The 14121-nt window shown below is 37.0% G+C and overlaps 1 protein-coding gene across 6 annotated transcripts in view; it reads right to left on the bottom strand.

Moving 5' to 3' along the window:
- STRBP (spermatid perinuclear RNA binding protein) overlaps nt 1-13475 on the bottom strand; it is a 127306-nt gene extending 113831 nt beyond the window's left edge. For 3 of the 6 annotated variants that reach the window (XM_014528893.1, XM_005880902.2, XM_014528894.1), the window contains exon 1: nt 13316-13475. The gene's annotated coding sequence lies outside the window, so the exon portion shown is untranslated. The remainder of the gene's footprint in view (nt 1-13315) is intronic. The other 3 variants (XM_005880904.2, XM_014528896.1, XM_014528895.1) reach the window with 1 other exon arrangement.
- Nucleotides 13476-14121: the final 646 nt, after the last annotated feature.

Below are 14121 nucleotides of genomic sequence, written 5' to 3'. Positions count from 1 at the left end.
AGCTCCTGCATTGAGCATCTGCCCCCTGGTGGTCAGTGTGTGTCATAGTGACCAGTCATTCCCAGTCGTTCTGCTGTTAGGGTCAATTTGCATATTACCCTTTTATTATATAGGATTACACTGTTAGGCATATAAAAATTCTATTATTTATTCACCACACCAAACGAAACATTAGGGTAGTGTATTTTCTTTAATATTTTCAACTTAATGAATTCAAGGGTGCAAACTAAAAAGAGACAGGCACCAATGGCTAAAACTTAGTCTTTGCTGGCTCTGCCTCCACTTCTTCCAGACCTTATAAAGCTCCAGTGGTCCAAGGCTCTGTCCTAGGCCCCCTTGCTTTTCATCACACTTTCTTCTAAATGGCCTATCCCAGTTTCATGACTCTAAATGTCTATAGACAGATCACCATACTATACCTACAATCCGGTTCTCTACCTAGGCTCTAGATTTGTCTATCCAATTAATGTCTGCTATCAATGAAAATAAATTATGAAAGCAGAACTATGAATTATTTTCCTCTAAACCTACTCCTCTCCCAACTCTTACCCATCTCACTAAACACCAATAACCATCCATCCAAGCTCTAAAAGGAAACAAGTCAGCCCTGTCAACATATCCTAATTAATTCTACCTCTAAAATATATCCTGAATCCTTTCCTAGCATCATCTTTTACCTGAACTGAAACAGTCTAATTCATATTCCTGCTTTTATTCTGGTCCATACGTACAATCCTTTCTCCATACAACAACTGAGTCATCATTTAAAACATCAAACCTTTTTACTCCCCTATTCAAAATCTTCTGATGTCTTCTCATCACCCTCAGCATAAAAATCATACTCCTCACCCTGGCTTAAGAAGTCCCAGCTGATCTGACCTCTGAGTACTCACTGAACTCCTCTGTTACTATCTATCTCTGTCTCTATCTCTATCTCATCCTGCCCTCTCCCCCTCTCCCATTACACTCCAATCACTGGATATTCCTTTCCCTTCCTCCCACATGCCCATTGTGTCCTTGCACTGTACCACTGGACTCACTCTGACTGAAAAAGTCTTATCCCTTTTCTTCCTAAGGCTGACTCTTCCGTAACATTCAGATCTAACCACAAATGAGATCTCAATCAAGTAGCCACTCCATCACTCTCCTATCTTTTTAAAAAAGTATGTCTTTAGTAATTTTGAGAGAGAGAGACAGACAGACAGACACTGATTGTTTGCCTCCCACATGCACCCCCACCAGGGATTGAGCCCAAAACTTGGGCATGTGCCCTGACTGGGAATCTAACCCATGCAAGGGATGACGCTCAACCAACTAAGCCACACCAGCCAGGCTATCACTCTCGTATTTTAATACCCACCTACTTTAATTTTCTGCAAACCCAAATGATATATTTGATTATTTATCTTTTCCCCACAGAAACATAAAGTCAATGATAGTAGGGACACTGCCTGTCTTATTTACCAATGTATTCCAGTGACTAAATAAGTGACTGGCCCACAACAGACACTCATAGAATATTAAGTGAATATATCTATGTATAAAAAAGGCTAATATGCAAATTGTCTGCTTGGGAGTTCAACCAGGAGAACAGGAGTTCGATTGCTTGCTATGGTGTGCGCTGACCACCAGGGGGCAGCGCGGAACATGGCAGGCAACCAGCAGCTGCAGAGGGGCGCTAAGGGAGCGAGGGAAAGAGGAGGTGGGGAGGCAGGAAGGCCAGGCCTAGGGACACTACCCTGCATGAATTTCGTTCACCAGGCCTCTAGTTTATGAATAAATGAACAATTGCTTCCATTTCCATTGCTCTATTAATGGTGGTTTTTAGCACCAAAAAGGGGGGGGGGGGTTTAAAGTTGACATTTTGCTAGTTATTAACAAATATCTCTATCTAATTTATGTACTTTGACTACTGTCTCTACAAAACAACTTCTCTCTATTAAATCCAATGGTAGAGATGCACCATAATAAAGTTGTCAATCCTCCCCAGATTAGTCTATCAATTTAATGAAATTCCTATCAAGACCTAGAATTGCTAACACAATTTTGAAAAGAGAAGAAAAAGGAGGAATCATTCCACCCAATTTAAAGATTTCTTATGTAGATACAGTAATCAGATTGTGTGGTACTGGCAGAATAGACACATAGATCAATGGAACAGAATAGAGAATCCAGAAATAGATCCACACAAACATGCCCAATTGAGTTTTGACAAAGGTGCAAAAGCAATTCAATGGAGGAAGGATAGCCTTATCAGCAAACGATGTTGGAGGAACTGAACATCCACAGGCCCAAAAAGAAGAAAAAAACTTTGATCTAAAATACATACTTTATATAAAAAACTATTCAAAGGGGATCACAGACTTAAATGTAAAACTATAAAAACTTTTAGGGAAAAAATAACAGGAGAAAATCTTTAGGACACATAAGTAAGTCAAGAGTTCTTAAGACATGACACATAAGTGAAATAAGCCAATCTGAGAAAGACAAATATTACATGATCTCACTTATTTGTGGACTCTAATGAACAAAATGAATTGACCAACAAAATAAGACCTGAAGCATGGAGGCATGGAACAGACTGACATACCTCAATGTGGGGGCAAGGGGACAAAGAGATAAACCAAAGAATTTATATACATACCAGAGGCTCGGTGCATGAATTCGTGCACCAGTGGGGCCCCTTGGCCTGGTCTGCGGGATTGGGCCAAAACCAGCTCTCCAACATCCCCCAAGGGGTCCCGGATTGCGAGAGGGAGCAGGCCAGGCTGAGGGACCCCACCGGTGCACGATCGGGGCCAGGGAGGTACGCAGGAGGTTGGCCAGCCAGGGAGGGACCACAGAAGGGCTTCAGGGCATGTCCAGCCTCTCACTCAGTCCCGATCGGCTGGACCCCAGCTAACCTACTAGTCAGAGCGTCTACCCACTGGTGGTCAGTGCACATCATAGTGACTGGTCGACCAGTCAACTATCTGCCCCCTGGTGGTCAGTGCACGTCATAGTGAGCAGCTGAGTGGCCTTAGCATATCATTAGCATATTTGCTTTGTTTGAACGGACGACCGGATGACTGGACACTTATCATATTAGGCTTTTATTATACAGGATATGCATAGCCCATGGACACAGACAATACTGTGGTGAAGTCCTGGGTGGGGAGGTGAGTAGGGGCTGGACTGAGTGGTGTAAAAGGGATAGGGGGGGAATGGGAGACATCTATAATAATGTCAACAATAAATATATATAATTATAAAAAATACACTGGTATAAAAAAAAGGAAATAAATACTTCTGTTTACAAAAAAAAAAAAAAAAAAAAAAGCCTGACTGGTATGGTTAAGTGGTTGAGCATCGACCTATGTACTAGGAAGTCATGGTTTGATTTCCGGTCAGGGTACATGCCCAGATTGCAGGCTTAAAGGCTTGATCCCCAGTAGGGCATGTGCAGCAGGCAGCTGACCAATGATTCTCTCTCATCAATGATGTTTCTACTCCTCTCTCCCTTTCCCTTTCCTCTCTGAAATCAACAAAAAATACATTAAAAAATAAAAACAAAAAACAGTAACAAAATCAAATGCTGGTGAAGATGTGGAAAAACTGAACCACTCATACATTGCTAGTGTGAATGTAAAATGCTACAGCCTCTCTGAAAAGGTACAGTAATGTCTTACAAAACTAAAAATGCATTTACCATACAACCCAGCAGTTGCCCTCTTGGGCATTAATCCCAGAAAAATGAAAATTTATGACCACACAAAAGCCTATATATATGAATGTTGACATCAGCTTTATTGCTAATAGCTAAAAACTGGAAACAATCCAAATTTCCTTCAACAGGTGATGACTAAAGAAACAGTGACAGACCTGCCTGACATGGAATACTACTCAGCTATAAAGAACAAAGTATTGACATATGCAACAACTTAGATTTCAATGGAATTAAGCTAAGTGAAAAAAGCCAATCTTAAAAGTTTCCATACTGTATGATTCCATTTATGTAACATTCTTTTTTTTTTTTTAATATATTTTCATTGATTTCAGAGAGGACGGGAGAGGGAGAGAGAGATAAAAACATCAATGATGAGAGAGATTCATTGATTGGCTGCCTCTTGCACGCCCCCCACTGGGGATCGAGCCAGCAACCCGGGCATGTGCCCTTGACCGGAATTGAACCCGGGACCCTTTAGTCCACAGGCCGATGCTCTATCCACTGAGCCAAACAGGCTAGGGCTGTAACATTCTTGAAGTGACAAAATTATACAGATGGACTGTTATTGAAGTTGAATGCTACGTTCATTTTTATCTATGAAACTTCTATAAATACAAAAATGGAACTATTAATCTGGCTTTCCAAAATCTTTCAAGCAAAAAGATTACCATAGTCAATTTAAGATTTAACCTAAAATCAAAAGGAAGAAAGTTAAATAATCTCAGGACAATTTAACTACCTACATACAAACCATGAGGAACAGGTATATAGAACATGAAGCATATCAAATGAAGTGCTCTTTTCCACCTGCGTGTAAAAAAGCCGCAGTGGCAGCATCAGAAGAAACTGATTTAAAACTAAATGTCATGCGGGAACACTAAACACACCCAAACAAACCCACATACCACATAATTCAACATATCTGGGCAGCAGTGGTTAAGGAATGGAATAGCATGGATACTGCAAGGATTTGGCAGACTGACTGACGTAGTGAGATTCACATTTCCTTTGCCTTTAGCTGTGCCTGTTATATGACTTACCAAAATAGTTTTTGGTTTTAGGTTTATTTTGAGTTTGGGGGAGGAGTGGGGCAATCACACTGTACAAAATATTAATTTAAAATAGAGTCTCAGCCCAGGAAAATTAAGTTAAAAAAAACACAAGAACACTATAACATAACAGAATTTGACAGTTGTATATTGCTTAAAACATTAAAGTGATAAGGCCATTTTTAAATATGTGTAATCTCTTTACAAGTTCAGAAGAACCACAAATTATGTGCTACAAACCACCAGCTATTCAAAAGAAAATTGTAGCTTATAAAATATTGGCTGACTGCCAGTACAAATGAATTTTTTCCCTTAAACAAGCTTTGCAAGCCACTATACTCTTTCAAAAAACTATAACCATATTATTCAATCAAAGAACAATGTATTAGTCAGTAAAGGTAAGTCAATTCTTGACCTAAAACAAGCTGTAAGAGCCCACAAACTGTTCCTCACCAATATAGTAAAACCTCACCTTGGAAAAAAAGATCTGGAAATTTTTTATTCATTACTATTTCACCATAATTTCATAAAGGCATTAAGTAGATTAAATGCCTTAATAACAATAAAAAAAACAAGCTTTAGAATCCAAATACCAATAAATACATTTAAAAGGGAAGAATAACTACCACCCAATTCCCCTCCAACACAAACACAATAGGCTATCTGAAAAATTGCAAGATCCTCACTACAATCAAAAAAATATTTCCTTTAACTTATGGCCCAAATGAAAAGGTAAAGACACTCTGAAGACAGACCAGGGTTCAAATCCCAGCTACAACTTCTTAGCTACTAAGTAGTTTGAGTAACTAACCATTTAAGGGCTCACTTTTCTCATTTCACCTATTTAAAACTATTCTACCCAGCATTGTATGTCACATTTGTTACAGAGAACACTTGCATTAGTTATCTTTTCACAAAATTATGTTTTAGCCCTAACCGATTTGGCTCAGTGGATAGAGTATTGGCCTGCAGATCAAAGGGTTCCGGGTTGATTCCAGTCAAGGGCATAGACCTCAGTTGCAGGCTCCTCCCCAGCCTGGGCCCTGGTGGGGCGCGTGCAGAAGGCAACTAATCAATGTATTTCTTTCACATCAATATTTCTCTCTGTCTTTCCCTCTCTCTAAAAATCAATGGAAAAATATCCTCAGGTGAGGATTAAAAACAAAAACAAACAAAAATTATGTTTTGCTTCTACAGCCAGTCTACAAAACACTAAAGAGAAAGAATCTTTTTTTCCATAATGCATATCTTTAGTAGCATCTTAATACAATGTCTCATATATAAAAAGCACTCAGATATTCAATGACCAATTCACTGCTTTTCAAAATTAGGCCACTCTTTATTCAAGGAATAAAATGGTTCCTAAGACTTAGGCCTTGTACAATAATCCATGCCATTAAATAATTTCCAGATTATACAGTTTGCAAACCTGGTCACTACCTGTAATTTACCCATTTGTCCAACTCTACAGTTCTCTGGACTCCTGGAAGTCTTTTTGCAGAACTAAGACATTATATGCCTTCTAATTCTCATTTTCTCGTGAGTGTAGTTTTCCAGAGACTACATAATGTGTGTAGTATTATGTAATGAAATGTGTCATATTTGGAAGCTCAATATAATTCAGTGAACCAATATTTTCCAAGTGTCCAAAGCATGATGTTATTCATGATAAAAGATCCATTCAAAATGTAACAGACCAAATGGATTTTTACGTGACAGAATAAAATAGTTTACTAATCTGTTTTCAGATTCCATTAAGAAACTAACATTTTTCAAGTTTTGGTATAGTATCAAAAGAAAATATCCAATTATATGAAAAAGCTATTAAAATACTCCTCCACATTTCCAACTTCAAATCTGTGTGAAGCCAAATTTTCTTTATAATACACTTCAACCAGAACATACCACAACAGATGTACAGGTAGCTATCAGAAACCCAGCTATCTTTTATTGTTACACATTAATGAGATTTGCAAAAATGTAAAGCAATGCTCACTCTTCTAAATTTTTTTTGTTTTGAAAAATACCTATTTTTCATTAAAAAGAAATCATTTGGGGGAAGTGAGGGAAATGGATAGATGTTGGTCAAAGGATACAAAGTTGTAGTTATGTAGGATGAATACGTCTAGAGATCTATTGTAAAGCATGATGATTAATAATACTGTACTGGATACTAGAAATTTGCTAAGAGAGTAGATTTCATGTGCTCTTGCCACACACACAAAAAGGTATTATATGACAGATGGATATGTTTAAAGCTCAGCTGTAGTAATCATTTCACTAGGTATATGTATATCAAAACATCATGCTGTACACCTTAAATATATACAATTTTTTAAAAGTCACCAAACAACATTTGTAATAAGGGAGGGAGGGAAGGAGAGAGGAAGAGAATATTTTAATTACATAAAAATAGTTCTTGAAGAATACATGCTAATTCCTGACTGCAGGGACCGATGTGCATATATGAAAAAAATGAAATAATTTCATTTTTTACTTTGGTTCTATTATTTTAACTTACAGATATTACTTTTATAATTTGAAACAAAAATTTAACAACCTAAAATCTTAAAATATATATTTATGTATACAATCTGTGTTAATATACAAGTTATTTTAAATAGTAATATATAAAATTTTATCAGATATAATTTCTAATATAAATATCAACAGATATAACTCACATAAATAAGAGATCTTTGGGGTCCTCAATAATTTTTAAGTGTGAAGAAGTCCTGAGTTTAAAAGTTTGAGAACTGCTGGTCTAATAAAATAAAGGTTGATTTTGGTGTTCCATATGCTAGGTCCATTTCACTTAAGGAATACAGAAATTTCCCAGGAAAGAACCATGTCAACACTGTACAACTTGGAGCAGTATTCACTAAGCTCTTGGTGAATATTTTGCACTCATTTTGCAGTAAGCAGTCCTCCTCTAATAAACAACTACTTAGATTTTCAGTGGAAGGATTTGGCAAAAATATCAACATTCTCATTGATTCTCATTTCATAAAGAATAATCAGCCATATGACCTGTTGTAAGTAATCAAGAAAAACAGCACAATACAACAGGCAGCACTTATTGAGCCCACAGCATATATCAGGCATTGTGCTTTCCTACATCTCATAATCCTCACAACCCTGCAAACAAAGTATAACAGCAAGAAAGAGACTCAGATGTACTTGCTAAAGATCATAGTTAATAAATGGTCGAATCAGAAATCAAAACCAGGACCATATGACTCCAAAGTCCAGTGTTTTCTCCACTCCACCAGGTTACCTTCACAACTCTGGACTGGAAATCAGACCTGTCACTTATCCTGTGTCCTTGAGCTAGTCACAACTTCTACCAGCCAGTTTTTTCATCCACAAGGTAAGAGGATCAGTGTAGCTGATCTACAAAGAGTCCCATCCATAGCTGATATTCTTGGATTATGATTCATCATAACCTCAACCCTACTTAATCTTTTGTACACTTTTCTGAACAGAACAATTGAGGAGATACAAGTAATTGGGAAGTAATGAGTAAAATTAACAGACTACAGCTTTTCATGCTTTAAAATCAATAATCATGATAAAGTATACTATAAAAATAAGCAGGCACTGTGTACTTCCTTAATCCCAGGCAACCAGAGCTTTCTTCTTTGACATAAGCTTGGGCATTCAGCAAGCAGACATCTCTGAAGGTGGTAAGAATCTATTAGCATGCAACACAGAAAGACCTAACTGAAGGACTGCTATGGGGAACAAATGCCTCATCATTAGCTTGTATAGGAAGCTCCATCTATTCTTTGAGGTAAATTATACAACAATCAATGGAGATATTTGCCAAGCATTTCTGAGAAAAGGAGGACAAGCTGCAGAAAATCATGAAAACTGATACATGGCACTTCAGTGCACACACGCGCACACCTGCACACACACACTTCCAAGAAAAAATGCATTGATTGCAGAACAGTATTCATTATTAAATGAGGTTTTATTGTATTTGCATTACGTTGGTATTTGTCTAGGCTACCAAAATTTAGACTTCTTCCTACAACAGTTACAATTTTAACACAAGTTAGTATGTGCCAGACACAGTGCTGAGCCCTTTAAAGACATCACCCTCTAATCCTACTCTGCAGAGTTGTGAGGTATTATATTCATGTTAAAAGGTGAAAGAAGGTATTACAGCTAGTAAGTGGCAGAGAAAGGATTTGAAACAAATCTGACCAACACCAAAGCCTGTACTCTTCATGACACATTTCTGCTGGTTCTAGAGAATGAAACCTCATCCCTAGGTCAAAACAGAAAAATAACGTGTTAACGTTTGAGCCAAGTTACAAGGGCATTTTTAAAAGCTTGAAATCTACTTATGGAAGTACCTACTGTTTAGATACCAGCAAAAGCCACAAGGTCACTATGAAAAATCTATTATTTCTTTGGATAACTATCAATACACTTAAACTCAGAACATATGAGATGGCTGCTATTGCTATAGCTTATAATCTCATTATGCTCATAAAACCTGGTAAGAGCTCTTCTGTCCAAAGTAGCCAAGAAGCTGTCTTTTCCTTGGTATCATCTTTTCACTCCAAGCCCAGCACTTTGAAGCAAATTACTCTAGTTCCTATTACTCGGAGAAAGTGGTGTCATCCAAAGCACAGGGGAAAAAATGACGGGTTTAGGTGGGTAACTTCTAGCTACTTTCAAATAAATAACTGAAAACTGGCCTAATAAAAGTTCTTTCAAACTTTAAAAAAGCTAAAATTAGTTTTGTTTTTAATAGGGGCAAGTGTAATTACAAAAATTCTTCAAAACAGCACAATTTGAGTTATTTTTCATTGGAAGTGAACCACCACTTTTTTAAAGTATCTCAAAATGAGAATTCAACCAAGTTCCAGTAATGTTAAGACTAGTCATTAACTACTCAAGCAAATCAATGTATGATTTTAAAATCAAATGAGTACTAGCTGGTTTGGCTCAGTGGATAGAGCATTGGCCTGCAGACTGAAGGGTCCCGAGTTCAATTCTGGTCAAGGGCAGATGCCTGGGTTGCAGGCTCGATCCCCAGTGCGGAGGCAGCCGATCAATGATTCTTTTTCATCGTTGATGTTTCTATCTCTCCCTCTCCCTTCCTCTATGAAATCAATAAAAACGTATTTAAAAAATAAAATGAAATAATTCACTAAAAATAAATGGAAAGGAAATATAGAGAGAATTTTTAAGAACAAATCTCAGAAGCTACATTGCAGTTTCTTCTTTGTTTGTAATTATGTCCATTAGAGAGTTCCAAAGGTTCCAAGGGTTTTCCTATTTTTCTTTTCTCCTATGGAATACAGATCATAACTGGTCAGGAGAGAGTGGCTACTACTGCAGTTATTACAAGAACCAGCAAACTCAACTCCCCGTCCCTTATCCAGCGGTTCTCAACCTGTGGGTTGCGAACAATGAAAATATATTCTGCATATCAGGTATTGCTGCAGAAAATCATGAAAACTGATACATGGCACTTCAGTGCACACACGCGCACACCTGCACACACACACTTCCAAGAAAAAATGCATTGATTGCAGAACAGTATTCATTATTAAATGAGGTTTTATTGTATTTGCATTACGTTGGTATTTGTCTAGGCTACCAAAATTTAGACTTCTTCCTACAACAGTTACAATTTTAACACAAGTTAGTATGTGCCAGACACAGTGCTGAGCCCTTTAAAGACATCACCCTCTAATCCTACTCTGCAGAGTTGTGAGGTATTATATTCATGTTAAAAGGTGAAAGAAGGTATTACAGCTAGTAAGTGGCAGAGAAAGGATTTGAAACAAATCTGACCAACACCAAAGCCTGTACTCTTCATGACACATTTCTGCTGGTTCTAGAGAATGAAACCTCATCCCTAGGTCAAAACAGAAAAATAACGTGTTAACGTTTGAGCCAAGTTACAAGGGCATTTTTAAAAGCTTGAAATCTACTTATGGAAGTACCTACTGTTTAGATACCAGCAAAAGCCACAAGGTCACTATGAAAAATCTATTATTTCTTTGGATAACTATCAATACACTTAAACTCAGAACATATGAGATGGCTGCTATTGCTATAGCTTATAATCTCATTATGCTCATAAAACCTGGTAAGAGCTCTTCTGTCCAAAGTAGCCAAGAAGCTGTCTTTTCCTTGGTATCATCTTTTCACTCCAAGCCCAGCACTTTGAAGCAAATTACTCTAGTTCCTATTACTCGGAGAAAGTGGTGTCATCCAAAGCACAGGGGAAAAAATGACGGGTTTAGGTGGGTAACTTCTAGCTACTTTCAAATAAATAACTGAAAACTGGCCTAATAAAAGTTCTTTCAAACTTTAAAAAAGCTAAAATTAGTTTTGTTTTTAATAGGGGCAAGTGTAATTACAAAAATTCTTCAAAACAGCACAATTTGAGTTATTTTTCATTGGAAGTGAACCACCACTTTTTTAAAGTATCTCAAAATGAGAATTCAACCAAGTTCCAGTAATGTTAAGACTAGTCATTAACTACTCAAGCAAATCAATGTATGATTTTAAAATCAAATGAGTACTAGCTGGTTTGGCTCAGTGGATAGAGCATTGGCCTGCAGACTGAAGGGTCCCGAGTTCAATTCTGGTCAAGGGCAGATGCCTGGGTTGCAGGCTCGATCCCCAGTGCGGAGGCAGCCGATCAATGATTCTTTTTCATCGTTGATGTTTCTATCTCTCCCTCTCCCTTCCTCTATGAAATCAATAAAAACGTATTTAAAAAATAAAATGAAATAATTCACTAAAAATAAATGGAAAGGAAATATAGAGAGAATTTTTAAGAACAAATCTCAGAAGCTACATTGCAGTTTCTTCTTTGTTTGTAATTATGTCCATTAGAGAGTTCCAAAGGTTCCAAGGGTTTTCCTATTTTTCTTTTCTCCTATGGAATACAGATCATAACTGGTCAGGAGAGAGTGGCTACTACTGCAGTTATTACAAGAACCAGCAAACTCAACTCCCCGTCCCTTATCCAGCGGTTCTCAACCTGTGGGTTGCGAACAATGAAAATATATTCTGCATATCAGGTATTTACATTACTATTCATAACAGGAGCAAAATTACAGTTACAAAGTAGCAACAAAAATAATTTTATGGTTGGGGGTCACCACAACATGAAGAACTGTATTAAAGGGTCGCGGCATTAGGAAGGTTGAAAACCACTGCTATGCTAAAGTCCTCAGATTTAGCAAATAGAACACCCAACTTTTGAAATCAAACAGACATGGATTCAAACCCCAGGTGCACAATTTACCAGATAAGTGATTCTGGACTTACTGAACAAGCCTTAGTTTTCTTATCTGATCTATAGCAACCATTCAGAAAAGCTAGTGTGAAGATTAGAGATAATTTGCATAATGCAAATCTGTTATTAGTTCTGTTAATCATTATGTGCCTGACACTTTCTTTTGTAATGTTGCCATTGTTTATAAGGTAATATACCTACTACTAAATAATAAAGAGGATTCTATTTCTCATTGGCAAATCGGAGGTAGGTGGCAAAGCACTAGGGGTGACCTATAATACAAACTGCTATTGTTGACCTTGTCAGAGTAAAGATTTTTATTTTAATTGCTTAATAACTTTTCAAATTGCTTAATGGGCCAGGGGCTTTATTTTGGAGTGAAGGTAATGTTTTGGAAATAGGTAGGGTCATGGTTGGTCAGTACTGTGATTGCATCAAAAATGCCCCTAAGTTGTTCAGTTTAAAATGGTTAATCTAAAAAAAAAGTGTATTTTACGGAAGAACAAGGAAAAAATACCCTAATTGTTCCTACTAAACATCATTAAGTGCCAGCAATATGACCAGTTAAACTAAGTGCATTCAAGGTTTTCTGGTCCACATTTCTAAAAAAGGAGCCTGACATGGTAGAAGGAGCCCAAACGCGGAGGTCAAGAAATCCATTCCTCGTCCCAACTCTGCAACCAGTTAGGTATGTGATTTGGGGCAAATCTCTTAACTGCTTTGGAAACTAGTATATCTTAAATTCTACATCTGTCAAAGACCAAAGCAGGGCTAAAAGAGTCTCACCACAAGTTTAAGATGTTATACTTTATATCCTTGGCAAACCAATTTATGTAGAAATAAAATTGCATAGATTTTTTTAAAAATTAACTACAATATATGCTAAATTTAACACACTAAAAGCCACCACACCTCCAGTGAGCTGAAAATATAAGTTATCCTAAACTGGAAAATTTTCTCTTTTCAGGATAATTGGCTTCTTTCTACTAACTCCTATTTACTGGAAAACAAAAACAGACGCTATAATGTCAGAGCCAAAATTATTCACCAACATTATGAGCCAAGGAAACTAAGTTTTTAACTAATAAACTCAATGTCTTTTTATTTAACTATTAAAAATGCATTAAGTATAAAATAAATATGCATTATAGAATAGCCTATAATAAAAATTGTATACATTAATCAACATTATTTTGCAAATAATTATTTTGTCTTTTAAGTAATCTTCAAGTTAAAAACTTCTCCTGCTACAAGGCTCTAAAAAGGATATAAATCTAAACAAACCTTAATCTGTTCTTGAATTTGTCTGGAGTACAGCTAAATCTTCTGATATCTTCTGGCATTTTGTTAAGTGCAAGTTGTTAAAGAAATGTTTTAGCAACGAACACCTTAACTACCATTAATTAGGGATAGAAGGTTTGTCTTCCTCCAACGTGCCCCTAAATCCTAAGGGGAGAAAGAGGTGTATAGCATGATTAAAGTGATCTCAACAGTGATCAAGGTGACTAGATGGGAACTCTCATATCTGTTGGTTTCAAAGGAATACTAGACAGACACTGCTTAGATATCCATAGCCAATGGAAAGCTCAAAGGATAACATTTCAGTTGTATTGAGCTGCTTTACAACCTAGAGCAACTTATGTAACAAACTTAGTGAAACAAGTAGGGCCAATTAACAAATCAAAAAAGTTTGGATGCCTTAGCAGAAGTTTCCCAAATCAACTGTCTAGATCAGGGGTGGGCAAACTTTTTGACTCGAGGGCCACAATGGGTTCTTAAAGTAGACCGGAGGGCCGGAACAAAAGCATGGATGGAGTGTTTGTGTGAACTAATATAAATTCAAAGTAAACATCATTACATAAAAGGGTACGGTCTTTTTTTTTTTTTAGTTTTATTCATTTCAAACGGGCCGAATCCGGGCCCGCGGGCCGTAGTTTGCCCATGGCTGTTCTAGATTCAGACCTCAGTAATAGATTCAGCAATTAAGTCTCCCCTCTCTTTCTGGCAGTTAGTTGTATCAAAATGAAGGCATAAAGCCACAGGTGAACAACCTTTCTAAAAAGATTCCTGATTTTCTTTTTATCAGGACA

The sequence above is a fragment of the Myotis brandtii genome, unplaced genomic scaffold, assembly GCF_000412655.1.
Source record: "Myotis brandtii unplaced genomic scaffold, ASM41265v1 scaffold658, whole genome shotgun sequence".
In the NCBI taxonomy this organism is placed as follows: Eukaryota; Metazoa; Chordata; class Mammalia; order Chiroptera; family Vespertilionidae; genus Myotis; species Myotis brandtii.
Note: the sequence above shows the minus strand (reverse complement) of the source record. Positions and strands in the feature narration are given on the sequence as shown.